Below are 17670 nucleotides of genomic sequence, written 5' to 3'. Positions count from 1 at the left end.
CACCTTTGTCCTGGAACGAGTGCTCCTCTACCAACGTGTACAACTCATACTTACCTGGCAAGGGAGACACCGTGATCAAGAAGGCGGTTCACCCAGGGCGAGGCTCAGCCATTGCACTCCGGCTGTGCTGACCCCTGCGAATTTCTCAAATGTGGAAATCTCGATTGCATAATTTATGGTAGTGGGGGACTGCGTTCGCGCTCTCTCTTGATGTTAAAAATAATGTAGGAATGTGTCAAACTCGGAGTTCTATTGAGTTTCGTGTTGAGAAGGACATGTGTCAACATTTATATGTTCTTATCAGATGAATAATGGAGTCTGTTTATAAGTTTAAGTTCAACCGTTACCATGCCACATTTCCCTGACATTTCCACAGACATTTCCCTGGTCAACCATGACAACAGACATTTTCCCTGGTCAACCATTACCATGCCACAGACATTTCCCCACAGACATGGTCAACCATGACATTACAGACATTTTCCCTGGTCAACCATTACCATTCCACAGACATTTCCCTGGTCAACCATTCCACACATTTTCCCTGGTCAACCATTACCATGCCATTTCCATTATATGCCACAGACATTTCCCTGGTCAACCATTCAACATTACATGACAGATTTCCCTGGTCAACCATTACAGACATTTCCCTGGTCAACCATTACCATTCCACAGACATTTCCCTGGTCAACCATTACCATTCCACAGATATTTCCCTGGTCAACCATTACCATTCCACAGTCATTTCCCTGGTCATTACCATTATTTCCCTGGTCAACCATTCCACAGTCATTTCCCTGGTCAACCATTACCGTGCCACAGACATTTCCCTGGTCAACCATTACCGTGCCACAGTCATTTCCCTGGTCAACCATTACCATGCCACAGACATGTCCCTGGTCTACCATGCCACAGTCATTTCCCTGGTCTACCATGCCACAGTCATTTCCCTGGTCAACCATTACCATTCCACAGTCATTTCCCTGGTCAACCATTACCATTCCACAGTAATTTCCCTGGTCAACCATTACCATGCCACATATATTTCCCTGGTCAACCATTACCATGCCACATACATTTCCCTTGTCAACCATTACCATGCCACAGACAATTCCCTGGTCAACCATTACCATTCCACAGACATGTCCCTGGTCTACCATGCCACAGACATTTCCCTGGTCAACCATTCCACAGACATTTCCCTGGGCAACCATTATCATGCCACAGACATTTCCCTGGTCAACCCTTCCACAGATATTTCCCTGGTCAACCATTCCACAGAGATTTCCCTGGTCAACCATTACCATTCCACAGATATTTCCCTGGTCAACCATTACCATGCCACAGTCATGTTCCTGGTCCACTCATTTCCTGATGAAGTCAGTCAAAACAGAGGTGTCAGTAGAGTGGGTATTTCTAAAACCAGACTGTAGTTCTGATAAGAGTGTTCTCGCCAGTATATTCATCCATCTATTCATAAATGACTTTTCCCAGGACCTTAGACTGCACACTCAAAATAGATACAGGTCCGTTTTGCTGTCCTTCTTTGTGGATAGGGGTCACTCTAACATTGGCCATACACAACAAACCTCAGAGGGGCATTATTGCTATTACAAACTGGTTACAAACTACATTAGAACAGCAAACACATTTGTTTTTGTCAAATAGATCACCTGTCTGAAAAGTACGACAAAACTACGAGTTGTAGTAGCCTATTCAATTGGCCCAGCGTTGTCCAGGTTTGGCTGCGTGATCTAAAATCAATCACCTGGCTAGTTTGTATGTCTGGAAAGAGGAGGGCGGGGCTGTAGGTTGATCCTGCTGCTCTGATTGGATAGAGTGAAGCTGTAGTTCTTCCTCCGCTGGCTTCATTTCATCCAGTCTCCTTTCCTGGCGTGTTTCATGTAGATATCTGCTGGCTGCTACTGTGACAAATTACAAATACGAGTATGGCCATGTCAGCACACTCCGAGTAGCTTCTACTGTGTCTTTTTGTTGATTAAGTAGTAGGCTACTGTTTCTCCTCCATATCTGTGGTTCGTATGCCACCCTGTGGTCAATGGTGGAATCATATTTTACTGAGAGCAGAAAACAAGCTTGATGAAACTATTCCTACAACGTCTGGAACGCTACAAAACACCAGAAATAAGTGGTGTCTATCGGTTGGCTGTGTGCACGAATGTGATTTCAGCATTTTGGTACATCGCCTACTTGTGTGTAACCAGACGGACATTTAGACAAGAAATTCAATATATGTAGAATTTATGCCGTGTTTCATGATGAGAAAACAGTCGGTCCGTGATATAATATAGTAAAACAAAATGTATTGCTTTTTCTTCACCTTGTCCGCAATTGTATTCGTAAACATCATTAAACCTTGTTCAATATGATGTGGTATATCAGTAGTAGAAGGTGAAACCGTGAGTCAAACACCTTTGTCCTGGAACGAGTGCTCCTCTACCAACGTGTACAACTCATACTTACCTGGCAAGGGAGACACCGTGATCAAGAAGGCGGTTCACCCAGCGAGCGAGGCTCAGCCATTGCACTCCGGCTGTGCTGACCCCTGCGAATTTCTCAAATGTGGAAATCTCGATTGCATAATTTATGGTAGTGGGGGACTGCGTTCGCGCTCTCCCCTGATCTTGATGTTAAAAATAATGTAGGAATGTGTCAAACTCGGAGTTCTATTGAGTTTCGTGTTGAGAAGGACATGTGTCAACATTTATATGTTCTTATCAGATGAATAATGGAGTCTGTTTATAAGTTTAAGTTCAACCGTTACCATGCCATTTCCCTGCATTACATGCAGACATTTCCCTGGTCAACCATGACATGCCACAGTCATTTCCCTGGTCAACCATGACAACAGACATTTTCCCTGGTCAACCATTACGATGCCACAGACATTTCCCTGGTCAACCATTCCACAGACATTTCCCTGGTCAACCATTATCATGCCACAGACATTTCCCTGGTCAACCATTCCCCTGGTCACAGACCATTTCCACAGATATTTCCCTGGTCAACCATTATCATGCCACAGACATTTCCCTGGTCAACCCTTCCACAGATATTTCCCTGGTCAACCATTACCATTCCACAGTCATTTCCCTGGTCAACCATTACCGTGCCACAGACATTTCCCTGGTCAACCATTACCGTGCCACAGTCATTTCCCTGGTCAACCATTACCATGCCACAGACATGTCCCTGGTCTACCATGCCACAGTCATTTCCCTGGTCTACCATGCCACAGTCATTTCCCTGGTCAACCATTACCATTCCACAGTCATTTCCCTGGTCACCATGCCATTACCATTCCATTCACAGTAATTTCCCTGGTCAACCATTACCATGCCACATATATTTCCCTGGTCAACCATTACCATGCCACATACATTTCCCTTGTCAACCATTACCATGCCACAGACAATTCCCTGGTCAACCATTACCATTCCACAGACATGTCCCTGGTCTACCATGCCACAGACATTTCCCTGGTCAACCATTCCACAGACATTTCCCTGGGCAACCATTATCATGCCACAGACATTTCCCTGGTCAACCCTTCCACAGATATTTCCCTGGTCAACCATTCCACAGAGATTTCCCTGGTCAACCATTACCATTCCACAGATATTTCCCTGGTCAACCATTACCATGCCACAGTCATGTTCCTGGTCCACTCATTTCCTGATGAAGTCAGTCAAAACAGAGGTGTCAATAGAGTGGGTATTTCTAAAACCAGACTGTAGTTCTGATAAGAGTGTTCTCGCCAGTATATTCATCCATCTATTCATAAATGACTTTTCCCAGGACCTTAGACTGCACACTCAAAATAGATACAGGTCCGTTTTGCTGTCCTTCTTTGTGGATAGGGGTCACTCTAACATTGGCCATACACAACAAACCTCAGAGGGGCATTATTGCTATTACAAACTGGTTACAAACTACATTAGAACAGCAAACACATTTGTTTTTGTCAAATAGATCACCTGTCTGAAAAGTACGACAAAACTACGAGTTGTAGTAGCCTATTCAATTGGCCCAGCGTTGTCCAGGTTTGGCTGCGTGATCTAAAATCAATCACCTGGCTAGTTTGTATGTCTGGAAAGAGGAGGGCGGGGCTGTAGGTTGATCCTGCTGCTCTGATTGGATAGAGTGAAGCTGTAGTTCTTCCTCCGCTGGCTTCATTTCATCCAGTCTCCTTTCCTGGCGTGTTTCATGTAGATATCTGCTGGCTGCTACTGTGACAAATTACAAATACGAGTATGGCCATGTCAGCACACTCCGAGTAGCTTCTACTGTGTCTTTTTGTTGATTAAGTAGTAGGCTACTGTTTCTCCTCCATATCTGTGGTTCGTATGCCACCCTGTGGTCAATGGTGGAATCATATTTTACTGAGAGCAGAAAACAAGCTTGATGAAACTATTCCTACAACGTCTGGAACGCTACAAAACACCAGAAATAAGTGGTGTCTATCGGTTGGCTGTGTGCACGAATGTGATTTCAGCATTTTGGTACATCGCCTACTTGTGTGTAACCAGACGGACATTTAGACAAGAAATTCAATATATGTAGAATTTATGCCGTGTTTCATGATGAGAAAACAGTCGGTCCGTGATATAATATAGTAAAACAAAATGTATTGCTTTTTCTTCACCTTGTCCGCAATTGTATTCGTAAACATCATTAAACCTTGTTCAATATGATGTGGTATATCAGTAGTAGAAGGTGAAACCGTGAGTCAAACACCTTTGTCCTGGAACGAGTGCTCCTCTACCAACGTGTACAACTCATACTTACCTGGCAAGGGAGACACCGTGATCAAGAAGGCGGTTCACCCAGGGCGAGGCTCAGCCATTGCACTCCGGCTGTGCTGACCCCTGCGAATTTCTCAAATGTGGAAATCTCGATTGCATAATTTATGGTAGTGGGGGACTGCGTTCGCGCTCTCCCCTGATCTTGATGTTAAAAATAATGTAGGAATGTGTCAAACTCGGAGTTCTATTGAGTTTCGTGTTGAGAAGGACATGTGTCAACATTTATATGTTCTTATCAGATGAATAATGGAGTCTGTTTATAAGTTTAAGTTCAACCGTTACCATGCCACAGACATTTCCCTGGTCAACCATGACAACAGACATTTCCCTGGTCAACCATGACAACAGACATTTTCCCTGGTCAACCATTCCCACAGACATTTCCCTGGTCAACCATTCCACAGACATTTCCCTGGTCAACCATTATCATGCCACAGACATTTCCCTGGTCAACCCTTCCACAGATATTTCCCTGGTCAACCATTACCATGATATTTTCCCTGGTCAACCATTACCATGCCACAGATATTTCCCTGGTCAACCATTACCATTCCACGGTCATTTCCCTGGTCAACCATTACCATTCCACAGTCATTTCCCTGGTCAACCATTACCGTGCCACAGACATTTCCCTGGTCAACCATTACCGTGCCACAGTCATTTCCCTGGTCAACCATTACCATGCCACAGACATGTCCCTGGTCTACCATGCCACAGTCATTTCCCTGGTCTACCATGCCACAGTCATTTCCCTGGTCAACCATTACCATTCCACAGTCATTTCCCTGGTCAACCATTACCATTCCACAGTAATTTCCCTGGTCAACCATTACCATGCCACATATCAACCATTACCATGCCACATATATTTCCCTGGTCAACCATTACCATGCCACATACATTTCCCTTGTCAACCATTACCATGCCACAGACAATTCCCTGGTCAACCATTACCATTCCACAGACATGTCCCTGGTCTACCATGCCACAGACATTTCCCTGGTCAACCATTCCACAGACATTTCCCTGGGCAACCATTATCATGCCACAGACATTTCCCTGGTCAACCCTTCCACAGATATTTCCCTGGTCAACCATTCCACAGAGATTTCCCTGGTCAACCATTACCATTCCACAGATATTTCCCTGGTCAACCATTACCATGCCACAGTCATGTTCCTGGTCCACTCATTTCCTGATGAAGTCAGTCAAAACAGAGGTGTCAATAGAGTGGGTATTTCTAAAACCAGACTGTAGTTCTGATAAGAGTGTTCTCGCCAGTATATTCATCCATCTATTCATAAATGACTTTTCCCAGGACCTTAGACTGCACACTCAAAATAGATACAGGTCCGTTTTGCTGTCCTTCTTTGTGGATAGGGGTCACTCTAACATTGGCCATACACAACAAACCTCAGAGGGGCATTATTGCTATTACAAACTGGTTACAAACTACATTAGAACAGCAAACACATTTGTTTTTGTCAAATAGATCACCTGTCTGAAAAGTACGACAAAACTACGAGTTGTAGTAGCCTATTCAATTGGCCCAGCGTTGTCCAGGTTTGGCTGCGTGATCTAAAATCAATCACCTGGCTAGTTTGTATGTCTGGAAAGAGGAGGGCGGGGCTGTAGGTTGATCCTGCTGCTCTGATTGGATAGAGTGAAGCTGTAGTTCTTCCTCCGCTGGCTTCATTTCATCCAGTCTCCTTTCCTGGCGTGTTTCATGTAGATATCTGCTGGCTGCTACTGTGACAAATTACAAATACGAGTATGGCCATGTCAGCACACTCCGAGTAGCTTCTACTGTGTCTTTTTGTTGATTAAGTAGTAGGCTACTGTTTCTCCTCCATATCTGTGGTTCGTATGCCACCCTGTGGTCAATGGTGGAATCATATTTTACTGAGAGCAGAAAACAAGCTTGATGAAACTATTCCTACAACGTCTGGAACGCTACAAAACACCAGAAATAAGTGGTGTCTATCGGTTGGCTGTGTGCACGAATGTGATTTCAGCATTTTGGTACATCGCCTACTTGTGTGTAACCAGACGGACATTTAGACAAGAAATTCAATATATGTAGAATTTATGCCGTGTTTCATGATGAGAAAACAGTCGGTCCGTGATATAATATAGTAAAACAAAATGTATTGCTTTTTCTTCACCTTGTCCGCAATTGTATTCGTAAACATCATTAAACCTTGTTCAATATGATGTGGTATATCAGTAGTAGAAGGTGAAACCGTGAGTCAAACACCTTTGTCCTGGAACGAGTGCTCCTCTACCAACGTGTACAACTCATACTTACCTGGCAAGGGAGACACCGTGATCAAGAAGGCGGTTCACCCAGGGCGAGGCTCAGCCATTGCACTCCGGCTGTGCTGACCCCTGCGAATTTCTCAAATGTGGAAATCTCGATTGCATAATTTATGGTAGTGGGGACTGCGTTCGCGCTCTCCCCTGATCTTGATGTTAAAAATAATGTAGGAATGTGTCAAACTCGGAGTTCTATTGAGTTTCGTGTTGAGAAGGACATGTGTCAACATTTATATGTTCTTATCAGATGAATAATGGAGTCTGTTTATAAGTTTAAGTTCAACCGTTACCATGCCACAGACAGTTTCATTTCCCTGGTCAACCATGACAACAGACATTTTCCCTGGTCAACCATTACCATGCCATTCAGACATTTCCCTGGTCAACCATTCCACAGACATTTCCCACAGACATTTCCCTGGTCAACCATTCCACAGATATTTCCCTGGTCAACCATTCCATGATCATTTCCAGATATTTCCCTGGTCAACCATTACCATGCCACAGACATTTCCCTGGTCAACCATTCCACAGATATTTCCCTGGTCAACCATTACCATTCCACAGTCATTTCCCTGGTCAACCATTACCATTCCACAGTCATTTCCCTGGTCAACCATTACCGTGCCACAGACATTTCCCTGGTCAACCATTACCATGCCACAGTCATTTCCCTGGTCAACCATTACCATGCCACAGACATGTCCCTGGTCTACCATGCCACAGTCATTTCCCTGGTCTACCATGCCACAGTCATTTCCCTGGTCAACCATTACCATTCCACAGTAATTTCCCTGGTCAACCATTACCATGCCACATATATTTCCCTGGTCAACCATTACCATGCCACATACATTTCCCTTGTCAACCATTACCATGCCACAGACAATTCCCTGGTCAACCATTACCATTCCACAGACATGTCCCTGGTCTACCATGCCACAGACATTTCCCTGGTCAACCATTCCACAGACATTTCCCTGGTCAACCATTACCATGCCACAGACATTTCCCTGGTCAACCATTCCACAGACATTTCCCTGGGCAACCATTATCATGCCACAGACATTTCCCTGGTCAACCCTTCCACAGATATTTCCCTGGTCAACCATTCCACAGAGATTTCCCTGGTCAACCATTACCATTCCACAGATATTTCCCTGGTCAACCATTACCATGCCACAGTCATGTTCCTGGTCCACTCATTTCCTGATGAAGTCAGTCAAAACAGAGGTGTCAATAGAGTGGGTATTTCTAAAACCAGACTGTAGTTCTGATAAGAGTGTTCTCGCCAGTATATTCATCCATCTATTCATAAATGACTTTTCCCAGGACCTTAGACTGCACACTCAAAATAGATACAGGTCCGTTTTGCTGTCCTTCTTTGTGGATAGGGGTCACTCTAACATTGGCCATACACAACAAACCTCAGAGGGGCATTATTGCTATTACAAACTGGTTACAAACTACATTAGAACAGCAAACACATTTGTTTTTGTCAAATAGATCACCTGTCTGAAAAGTACGACAAAACTACGAGTTGTAGTAGCCTATTCAATTGGCCCAGCGTTGTCCAGGTTTGGCTGCGTGATCTAAAATCAATCACCTGGCTAGTTTGTATGTCTGGAAAGAGGAGGGCGGGGCTGTAGGTTGATCCTGCTGCTCTGATTGGATAGAGTGAAGCTGTAGTTCTTCCTCCGCTGGCTTCATTTCATCCAGTCTCCTTTCCTGGCGTGTTTCATGTAGATATCTGCTGGCTGCTACTGTGACAAATTACAAATACGAGTATGGCCATGTCAGCACACTCCGAGTAGCTTCTACTGTGTCTTTTTGTTGATTAAGTAGTAGGCTACTGTTTCTCCTCCATATCTGTGGTTCGTATGCCACCCTGTGGTCAATGGTGGAATCATATTTTACTGAGAGCAGAAAACAAGCTTGATGAAACTATTCCTACAACGTCTGGAACGCTACAAAACACCAGAAATAAGTGGTGTCTATCGGTTGGCTGTGTGCACGAATGTGATTTCAGCATTTTGGTACATCGCCTACTTGTGTGTAACCAGACGGACATTTAGACAAGAAATTCAATATATGTAGAATTTATGCCGTGTTTCATGATGAGAAAACAGTCGGTCCGTGATATAATATAGTAAAACAAAATGTATTGCTTTTTCTTCACCTTGTCCGCAATTGTATTCGTAAACATCATTAAACCTTGTTCAATATGATGTGGTATATCAGTAGTAGAAGGTGAAACCGTGAGTCAAACACCTTTGTCCTGGAACGAGTGCTCCTCTACCAACGTGTACAACTCATACTTACCTGGCAAGGAGACACCGTGATCAAGAAGGCGGTTCACCCAGGGCGAGGCTCAGCCATTGCACTCCGGCTGTGCTGACCCCTGCGAATTTCTCAAATGTGGAAATCTCGATTGCATAATTTATGGTAGTGGGGGACTGCGTTCGCTCTCCCCTGATCTTGATGTTAAAAATAATGTAGGAATGTGTCAAACTCGGAGTTCTATTGAGTTTCGTGTTGAGAAGGACATGTGTCAACATTTATATGTTCTTATCAGATGAATAATGGAGTCTGTTATAAGTTTAAGTTCAACCGTTACCATGCCACAGACATTTCAACCATTACCCCTGGTCAACCATTTTCCCTGGTCAACCATTACGATGCCAGACAGACATTTCCCTGGTCAACCATGACAACAGACATTTCCCTGGTCAACCATTCCACAGACATTTCCCTGGTCAACCATTATCATGCCACAGACATTTCCCTGGTCAACCCTTCCACAGATATTTCCCTGGTCAACCATTACCATTCCACAGATATTTCCCTGGTCAACCATTACCATGCCACAGATATTTCCCTGGTCAACCATTACCATTCCACAGTCATTTCCCTGGTCAACCATTACCATGCCACAGACATTTCCCTGGTCAACCATTACCGTGCCACAGACATTTCCCTGGTCAACCATTACCATGCCACAGACATTTCCCTGGTCAACCATTCCACAGTCATTTCCCTGGTCTACCATGCCACAGTCATTTCCCTGGTCACCATGCCATTCCACATGTCATTTCCCTGGTCAACCATTACCATTCACAGTCATTTCCCTGGTCAACCATTACCATCCACAGTAATTTCCCTGGTAATTTCCCTGGTCCCTGGTCAACCATTACCATGCCACATATATTTCCCTGGTCAACCATTACCATGCCACATACATTTCCCTTGTCAACCATTACCATGCCACAGACAATTCCCTGGTCAACCATTACCATTCCACAGACATGTCCCTGGTCTACCATGCCACAGACATTTCCCTGGTCAACCATTCCACAGACATTTCCCTGGGCAACCATTATCATGCCACAGACATTTCCCTGGTCAACCCTTCCACAGATATTTCCCTGGTCAACCATTCCACAGAGATTTCCCTGGTCAACCATTACCATTCCACAGATATTTCCCTGGTCAACCATTACCATGCCACAGTCATGTTCCTGGTCCACTCATTTCCTGATGAAGTCAGTCAAAACAGAGGTGTCAATAGAGTGGGTATTTCTAAAACCAGACTGTAGTTCTGATAAGAGTGTTCTCGCCAGTATATTCATCCATCTATTCATAAATGACTTTTCCCAGGACCTTAGACTGCACACTCAAAATAGATACAGGTCCGTTTTGCTGTCCTTCTTTGTGGATAGGGGTCACTCTAACATTGGCCATACACAACAAACCTCAGAGGGGCATTATTGCTATTACAAACTGGTTACAAACTACATTAGAACAGCAAACACATTTGTTTTTGTCAAATAGATCACCTGTCTGAAAAGTACGACAAAACTACGAGTTGTAGTAGCCTATTCAATTGGCCCAGCGTTGTCCAGGTTTGGCTGCGTGATCTAAAATCAATCACCTGGCTAGTTTGTATGTCTGGAAAGAGGAGGGCGGGGCTGTAGGTTGATCCTGCTGCTCTGATTGGATAGAGTGAAGCTGTAGTTCTTCCTCCGCTGGCTTCATTTCATCCAGTCTCCTTTCCTGGCGTGTTTCATGTAGATATCTGCTGGCTGCTACTGTGACAAATTACAAATACGAGTATGGCCATGTCAGCACACTCCGAGTAGCTTCTACTGTGTCTTTTTGTTGATTAAGTAGTAGGCTACTGTTTCTCCTCCATATCTGTGGTTCGTATGCCACCCTGTGGTCAATGGTGGAATCATATTTTACTGAGAGCAGAAAACAAGCTTGATGAAACTATTCCTACAACGTCTGGAACGCTACAAAACACCAGAAATAAGTGGTGTCTATCGGTTGGCTGTGTGCACGAATGTGATTTCAGCATTTTGGTACATCGCCTACTTGTGTGTAACCAGACGGACATTTAGACAAGAAATTCAATATATGTAGAATTTATGCCGTGTTTCATGATGAGAAAACAGTCGGTCCGTGATATAATATAGTAAAACAAAATGTATTGCTTTTTCTTCACCTTGTCCGCAATTGTATTCGTAAACATCATTAAACCTTGTTCAATATGATGTGGTATATCAGTAGTAGAAGGTGAAACCGTGAGTCAAACACCTTTGTCCTGGAACGAGTGCTCCTCTACCAACGTGTACAACTCATACTTACCTGGCAAGGGAGACACCGTGATCAAGAAGGCGGTTCACCCAGGGCGAGGCTCAGCCATTGCACTCCGGCTGTGCTGACCCCTGCGAATTTCTCAAATGTGGAAATCTCGATTGCATAATTTATGGTAGTGGGGACTGCGTTCGCGCTCTCCCCTGATCTTGATGTTAAAAATAATGTAGGAATGTGTCAAACTCGGAGTTCTATTGAGTTTCGTGTTGAGAAGGACATGTGTCAACATTTATATGTTCTTATCAGATGAATAATGGAGTCTGTTTATAAGTTTAAGTTCAACATTTCGTTACCATGCCACAGACATTTCCCTGGTCAACCATTACCATGCCACAGACATTTCCCTGGTCAACCATGACAACAGACATTTCCCTGGTCAACCATTACCATGCCACAGACATTTCCCTGGTCAACCATTCCACAGACATTTCCCTGACATTTCAACCATTCCACAGACATTTCCCTGGTCAACCATTCCACAGACATTTCCCTGGTCAACCATTACCATTCCACAGATATTTCCCTGGTCAACCATTACCATGCCACAGACATTTCCCTGGTCAACCATTACCAGATTCCACAAGTTCCATTTCCCTGGTCAACCATTACCATTCCACAGTCATTTCCCTGGTCAACCATTACCATGTCCACAGACATTTCCCTGGTCAACCATTACCATGCCACAGACATTTCCCTGGTCAACATTACCATGCCACAGACATTTCCCTGGTCTACCATGCCACAGTCATTTCCCTGGTCATTACCATGCCATTACCATTCCACAGTCATTTCCCTGGTCAACCATTACCATTCCACAGTATTTCCCTGGTCAACCATTACCATGCCACATATATTTCCCTGGTCAACCATTACCATGCCACAGACATTTCCCTGTCAACCATTACCATGCCACAGACAATTCCCCACAGACATTTCCCTGTCATTCCACCACATTACCATTCCACAGACATGTCCCTGGTCTACCATGCCACAGACATTTCCCTGGTCAACCATTCCACAGACATTTCCCTGGGCAACCATTATCATGCCACAGACATTTCCCTGGTCAACCCTTCCACAGATATTTCCCTGGTCAACCATTCCACAGAGATTTCCCTGGTCAACCATTACCATTCCACAGATATTTCCCTGGTCAACCATTACCATGCCACAGTCATGTTCCTGGTCCACTCATTTCCTGATGAAGTCAGTCAAAACAGAGGTGTCAATAGAGTGGGTATTTCTAAAACCAGACTGTAGTTCTGATAAGAGTGTTCTCGCCAGTATATTCATCCATCTATTCATAAATGACTTTTCCCAGGACCTTAGACTGCACACTCAAAATAGATACAGGTCCGTTTTGCTGTCCTTCTTTGTGGATAGGGGTCACTCTAACATTGGCCATACACAACAAACCTCAGAGGGGCATTATTGCTATTACAAACTGGTTACAAACTACATTAGAACAGCAAACACATTTGTTTTTGTCAAATAGATCACCTGTCTGAAAAGTACGACAAAACTACGAGTTGTAGTAGCCTATTCAATTGGCCCAGCGTTGTCCAGGTTTGGCTGCGTGATCTAAAATCAATCACCTGGCTAGTTTGTATGTCTGGAAAGAGGAGGGCGGGGCTGTAGGTTGATCCTGCTGCTCTGATTGGATAGAGTGAAGCTGTAGTTCTTCCTCCGCTGGCTTCATTTCATCCAGTCTCCTTTCCTGGCGTGTTTCATGTAGATATCTGCTGGCTGCTACTGTGACAAATTACAAATACGAGTATGGCCATGTCAGCACACTCCGAGTAGCTTCTACTGTGTCTTTTTGTTGATTAAGTAGTAGGCTACTGTTTCTCCTCCATATCTGTGGTTCGTATGCCACCCTGTGGTCAATGGTGGAATCATATTTTACTGAGAGCAGAAAACAAGCTTGATGAAACTATTCCTACAACGTCTGGAACGCTACAAAACACCAGAAATAAGTGGTGTCTATCGGTTGGCTGTGTGCACGAATGTGATTTCAGCATTTTGGTACATCGCCTACTTGTGTGTAACCAGACGGACATTTAGACAAGAAATTCAATATATGTAGAATTTATGCCGTGTTTCATGATGAGAAAACAGTCGGTCCGTGATATAATATAGTAAAACAAAATGTATTGCTTTTTCTTCACCTTGTCCGCAATTGTATTCGTAAACATCATTAAACCTTGTTCAATATGATGTGGTATATCAGTAGTAGAAGGTGAAACCGTGAGTCAAACACCTTTGTCCTGGAACGAGTGCTCCTCTACCAACGTGTACAACTCATACTTACCTGGCAAGGGAGACACCGTGATCAAGAAGGCGGTTCACCCAGGGCGAGGCTCAGCCATTGCACTCCGGCTGTGCTGACCCCTGCGAATTTCTCAAATGTGGAAATCTCGATTGCATAATTTATGGTAGTGGGGACTGCGTTCGCGCTCTCCCTGATCTTGATGTTAAAAATAATGTAGGAATGTGTCAAACTCGGAGTTCTATTGAGTTTCGTGTTGAGAAGGACATGTGTCAACATTTATATGTTCTTATCAGATGAATAATGGGGTCTGTTTATAAGTTTAAGTTCAACCGTTACCATGCCACAGACATTTCCCTGCAACCATTACCAGACAGACATTTCCCTGGTCAACCATGACAACAGACATTTTCCCTGGTCAACCATTACCATGCCACAGACATTTCCCTGGTCAACCATTCATTTTCCCTGGTCAACCATTATCAGACCATTTCCCCCTGGTCAACCATTACCATTCCACAGATATTTCCCTGGTCAACCATTACCATTCCACAGACATTTCCCAACCATGGTCAACCATTACCATTCCACAGATCATTTCCCAGACATTTCCCTGGTCAACCATTACCATTCCACGGTCATTTCCCTGGTCAACCATTACCATTCCACAGTGGTCAACCATTACCATGCAGACATTTCCCTGGTCAACCATTACCGTGCCACAGTCATTTCCCTGGTCAACCATTACCATGCCACAGACATGTCCCTGGTCTACCATGCCACAGTCATTTCCCTGGTCTACCATGCCACAGTCATTTCCCTGGTCTACCATGCCACAGTCATTTCCCTGGTCAACCATTACCATTCCACAGTAATTTCCCTGGTCAACCATTACCATGCCACATATATTTCCCTGGTCAACCATTACCATGCCACATACATTTCCCTTGTCAACCATTACCATGCCACAGACAATTCCCTGGTCAACCATTACCATTCCACAGACATGTCCCTGGTCTACCATGCCACAGACATTTCCCTGGTCAACCATTCCACAGACATTTCCCTGGGCAACCATTATCATGCCACAGACATTTCCCTGGTCAACCCTTCCACAGATATTTCCCTGGTCAACCATTCCACAGAGATTTCCCTGGTCAACCATTACCATTCCACAGATATTTCCCTGGTCAACCATTACCATGCCACAGTCATGTTCCTGGTCCACTCATTTCCTGATGAAGTCAGTCAAAACAGAGGTGTCAATAGAGTGGGTATTTCTAAAACCAGACTGTAGTTCTGATAAGAGTGTTCTCGCCAGTATATTCATCCATCTATTCATAAATGACTTTTCCCAGGACCTTAGACTGCACACTCAAAATAGATACAGGTCCGTTTTGCTGTCCTTCTTTGTGGATAGGGGTCACTCTAACATTGGCCATACACAACAAACCTCAGAGGGGCATTATTGCTATTACAAACTGGTTACAAACTACATTAGAACAGCAAACACATTTGTTTTTGTCAAATAGATCACCTGTCTGAAAAGTACGACAAAACTACGAGTTGTAGTAGCCTATTCAATTGGCCCAGCGTTGTCCAGGTTTGGCTGCGTGATCTAAAATCAATCACCTGGCTAGTTTGTATGTCTGGAAAGAGGAGGGCGGGGCTGTAGGTTGATCCTGCTGCTCTGATTGGATAGAGTGAAGCTGTAGTTCTTCCTCCGCTGGCTTCATTTCATCCAGTCTCCTTTCCTGGCGTGTTTCATGTAGATATCTGCTGGCTGCTACTGTGACAAATTACAAATACGAGTATGGCCATGTCAGCACACTCCGAGTAGCTTCTACTGTGTCTTTTTGTTGATTAAGTAGTAGGCTACTGTTTCTCTCTCCTCCATATCTGTGGTTCGTATGCCACCCTGTGGTCAATGGTGGAATCATATTTTACTGAGAGCAGAAAACAAGCTTGATGAAACTATTCCTACAACGTCTGGAACGCTACAAAACACCAGAAATAAGTGGTGTCTATCGGTTGGCTGTGTGCACGAATGTGATTTCAGCATTTTGGTACATCGCCTACTTGTGTGTAACCAGACGGACATTTAGACAAGAAATTCAATATATGTAGAATTTATGCCGTGTTTCATGATGAGAAAACAGTCGGTCCGTGATATAATATAGTAAAACAAAATGTATTGCTTTTTCTTCACCTTGTCCGCAATTGTATTCGTAAACATCATTAAACCTTGTTCAATATGATGTGGTATATCAGTAGTAGAAGGTGAAACCGTGAGTCAAACACCTTTGTCCTGGAACGAGTGCTCCTCTACCAACGTGTACAACTCATACTTACCTGGCAAGGGAGACACCGTGATCAAGAAGGCGGTTCACCCAGGGCGAGGCTCAGCCATTGCACTCCGGCTGTGCTGACCCCTGCGAATTTCTCAAATGTGGAAATCTCGATTGCATAATTTATGGTAGTGGGGGACTGCGTTCGCGCTCTCCCCTGATCTTGATGTTAAAAATAATGTAGGAATGTGTCAAACTCGGAGTTCTATTGAGTTTCGTGTTGAGAAGGACATGTGTCAACATTTATATGTTCTTATCAGATGAATAATGGAGTCTGTTTATAAGTTTAAGTTCAACCGTTACCATGCCACAGACATTTCCCTGGTCAACCATTACCATGCCACAGACATTTCCCTGGTCAACCATTCCACAGACATTTCCCTGGTCAACCATTCCACAGACATTTCCCTGGTCAACCATTATCATGCCACAGACATTTCCCAACCATTCCATTCCACAGATGGTCAACCCTTCCACAGATATTTCCCTGGTCAACCATTACCATGCCACAGATATTTCCCTGGTCAACCATTACCATTCCACAGTCATTTCCCTGGTCAACCATTACCATTCCACAGTCATTTCCCTGGTCAACCATTACCATTCCACAGTCATTTCCCTGGTCAACCATTACCGTGCCACAGACATTTCCCTGGTCAACCATTACCGTGCCACAGTCATTTCCCTGGTCAACCATTACCATGCCACAGACATGTCCCTGGTCTACCATGCCACAGTCATTTCCCTGGTCTACCATTCCACAGTCATTTCCCTGGTCAACCATTACCATTCCACAGTAATTTCCCTGGTCAACCATTAACCATTACCATGCCATATATTTCCCTGGTCAACCATTACCATGCCACATACATTTCCCTTGTCAACCATTACCATGCCACAGACAATTCCCTGGTCAACCATTACCATTCCACAGACATGTCCCTGGTCTACCATGCCACAGACATTTCCCTGGTCAACCATTCCACAGACATTTCCCTGGGCAACCATTATCATGCCACAGACATTTCCCTGGTCAACCCTTCCACAGATATTTCCCTGGTCAACCATTCCACAGAGATTTCCCTGGTCAACCATTACCATTCCACAGATATTTCCCTGGTCAACCATTACCATGCCACAGTCATGTTCCTGGTCCACTCATTTCCTGATGAAGTCAGTCAAAACAGAGGTGTCAATAGAGTGGGTATTTCTAAAACCAGACTGTAGTTCTGATAAGAGTGTTCTCGCCAGT

At 44.2% G+C, this 17670-nt stretch overlaps 8 non-coding genes across 8 annotated transcripts; all 8 read left to right on the top strand.

Moving 5' to 3' along the window:
- The first annotated feature begins 46 nt into the window (after positions 1–46).
- LOC135562019 (U1 spliceosomal RNA) lies at positions 47–210 on the top strand. The gene has a single exon (XR_010459842.1). It is a non-coding gene; the product is annotated as a U1 spliceosomal RNA (small nuclear RNA).
- A 2269-nt stretch (positions 211–2479) lies between these two features.
- LOC135562031 (U1 spliceosomal RNA) lies at positions 2480–2645 on the top strand. Its single transcript, XR_010459854.1, has one exon. It is a non-coding gene; the product is annotated as a U1 spliceosomal RNA (small nuclear RNA).
- A 2159-nt stretch (positions 2646–4804) lies between these two features.
- Positions 4805–4968, top strand: LOC135562023 (U1 spliceosomal RNA). The gene has a single exon (XR_010459846.1). It is a non-coding gene; the product is annotated as a U1 spliceosomal RNA (small nuclear RNA).
- A 2161-nt stretch (positions 4969–7129) lies between these two features.
- Positions 7130–7291, top strand: LOC135562016 (U1 spliceosomal RNA). Its single transcript, XR_010459839.1, has one exon. It is a non-coding gene; the product is annotated as a U1 spliceosomal RNA (small nuclear RNA).
- A 2168-nt stretch (positions 7292–9459) lies between these two features.
- Positions 9460–9620, top strand: LOC135562032 (U1 spliceosomal RNA). Its single transcript, XR_010459855.1, has one exon. It is a non-coding gene; the product is annotated as a U1 spliceosomal RNA (small nuclear RNA).
- Positions 9621–11784: 2164 nt separating this feature from the next.
- Positions 11785–11946, top strand: LOC135562015 (U1 spliceosomal RNA). The gene has a single exon (XR_010459838.1). It is a non-coding gene; the product is annotated as a U1 spliceosomal RNA (small nuclear RNA).
- A 2158-nt stretch (positions 11947–14104) lies between these two features.
- On the top strand, positions 14105–14266 carry LOC135562020 (U1 spliceosomal RNA). Its single transcript, XR_010459843.1, has one exon. It is a non-coding gene; the product is annotated as a U1 spliceosomal RNA (small nuclear RNA).
- Positions 14267–16414: 2148 nt separating this feature from the next.
- Positions 16415–16578, top strand: LOC135562013 (U1 spliceosomal RNA). Its single transcript, XR_010459836.1, has one exon. It is a non-coding gene; the product is annotated as a U1 spliceosomal RNA (small nuclear RNA).
- Positions 16579–17670: the final 1092 nt, after the last annotated feature.

This window comes from Oncorhynchus nerka, linkage group LG18 (genome assembly GCF_034236695.1).
Source record: "Oncorhynchus nerka isolate Pitt River linkage group LG18, Oner_Uvic_2.0, whole genome shotgun sequence".
Lineage (NCBI taxonomy): Eukaryota > Metazoa > Chordata > Actinopteri > Salmoniformes > Salmonidae > Oncorhynchus > Oncorhynchus nerka.
Note: the sequence above shows the minus strand (reverse complement) of the source record. Positions and strands in the feature narration are given on the sequence as shown.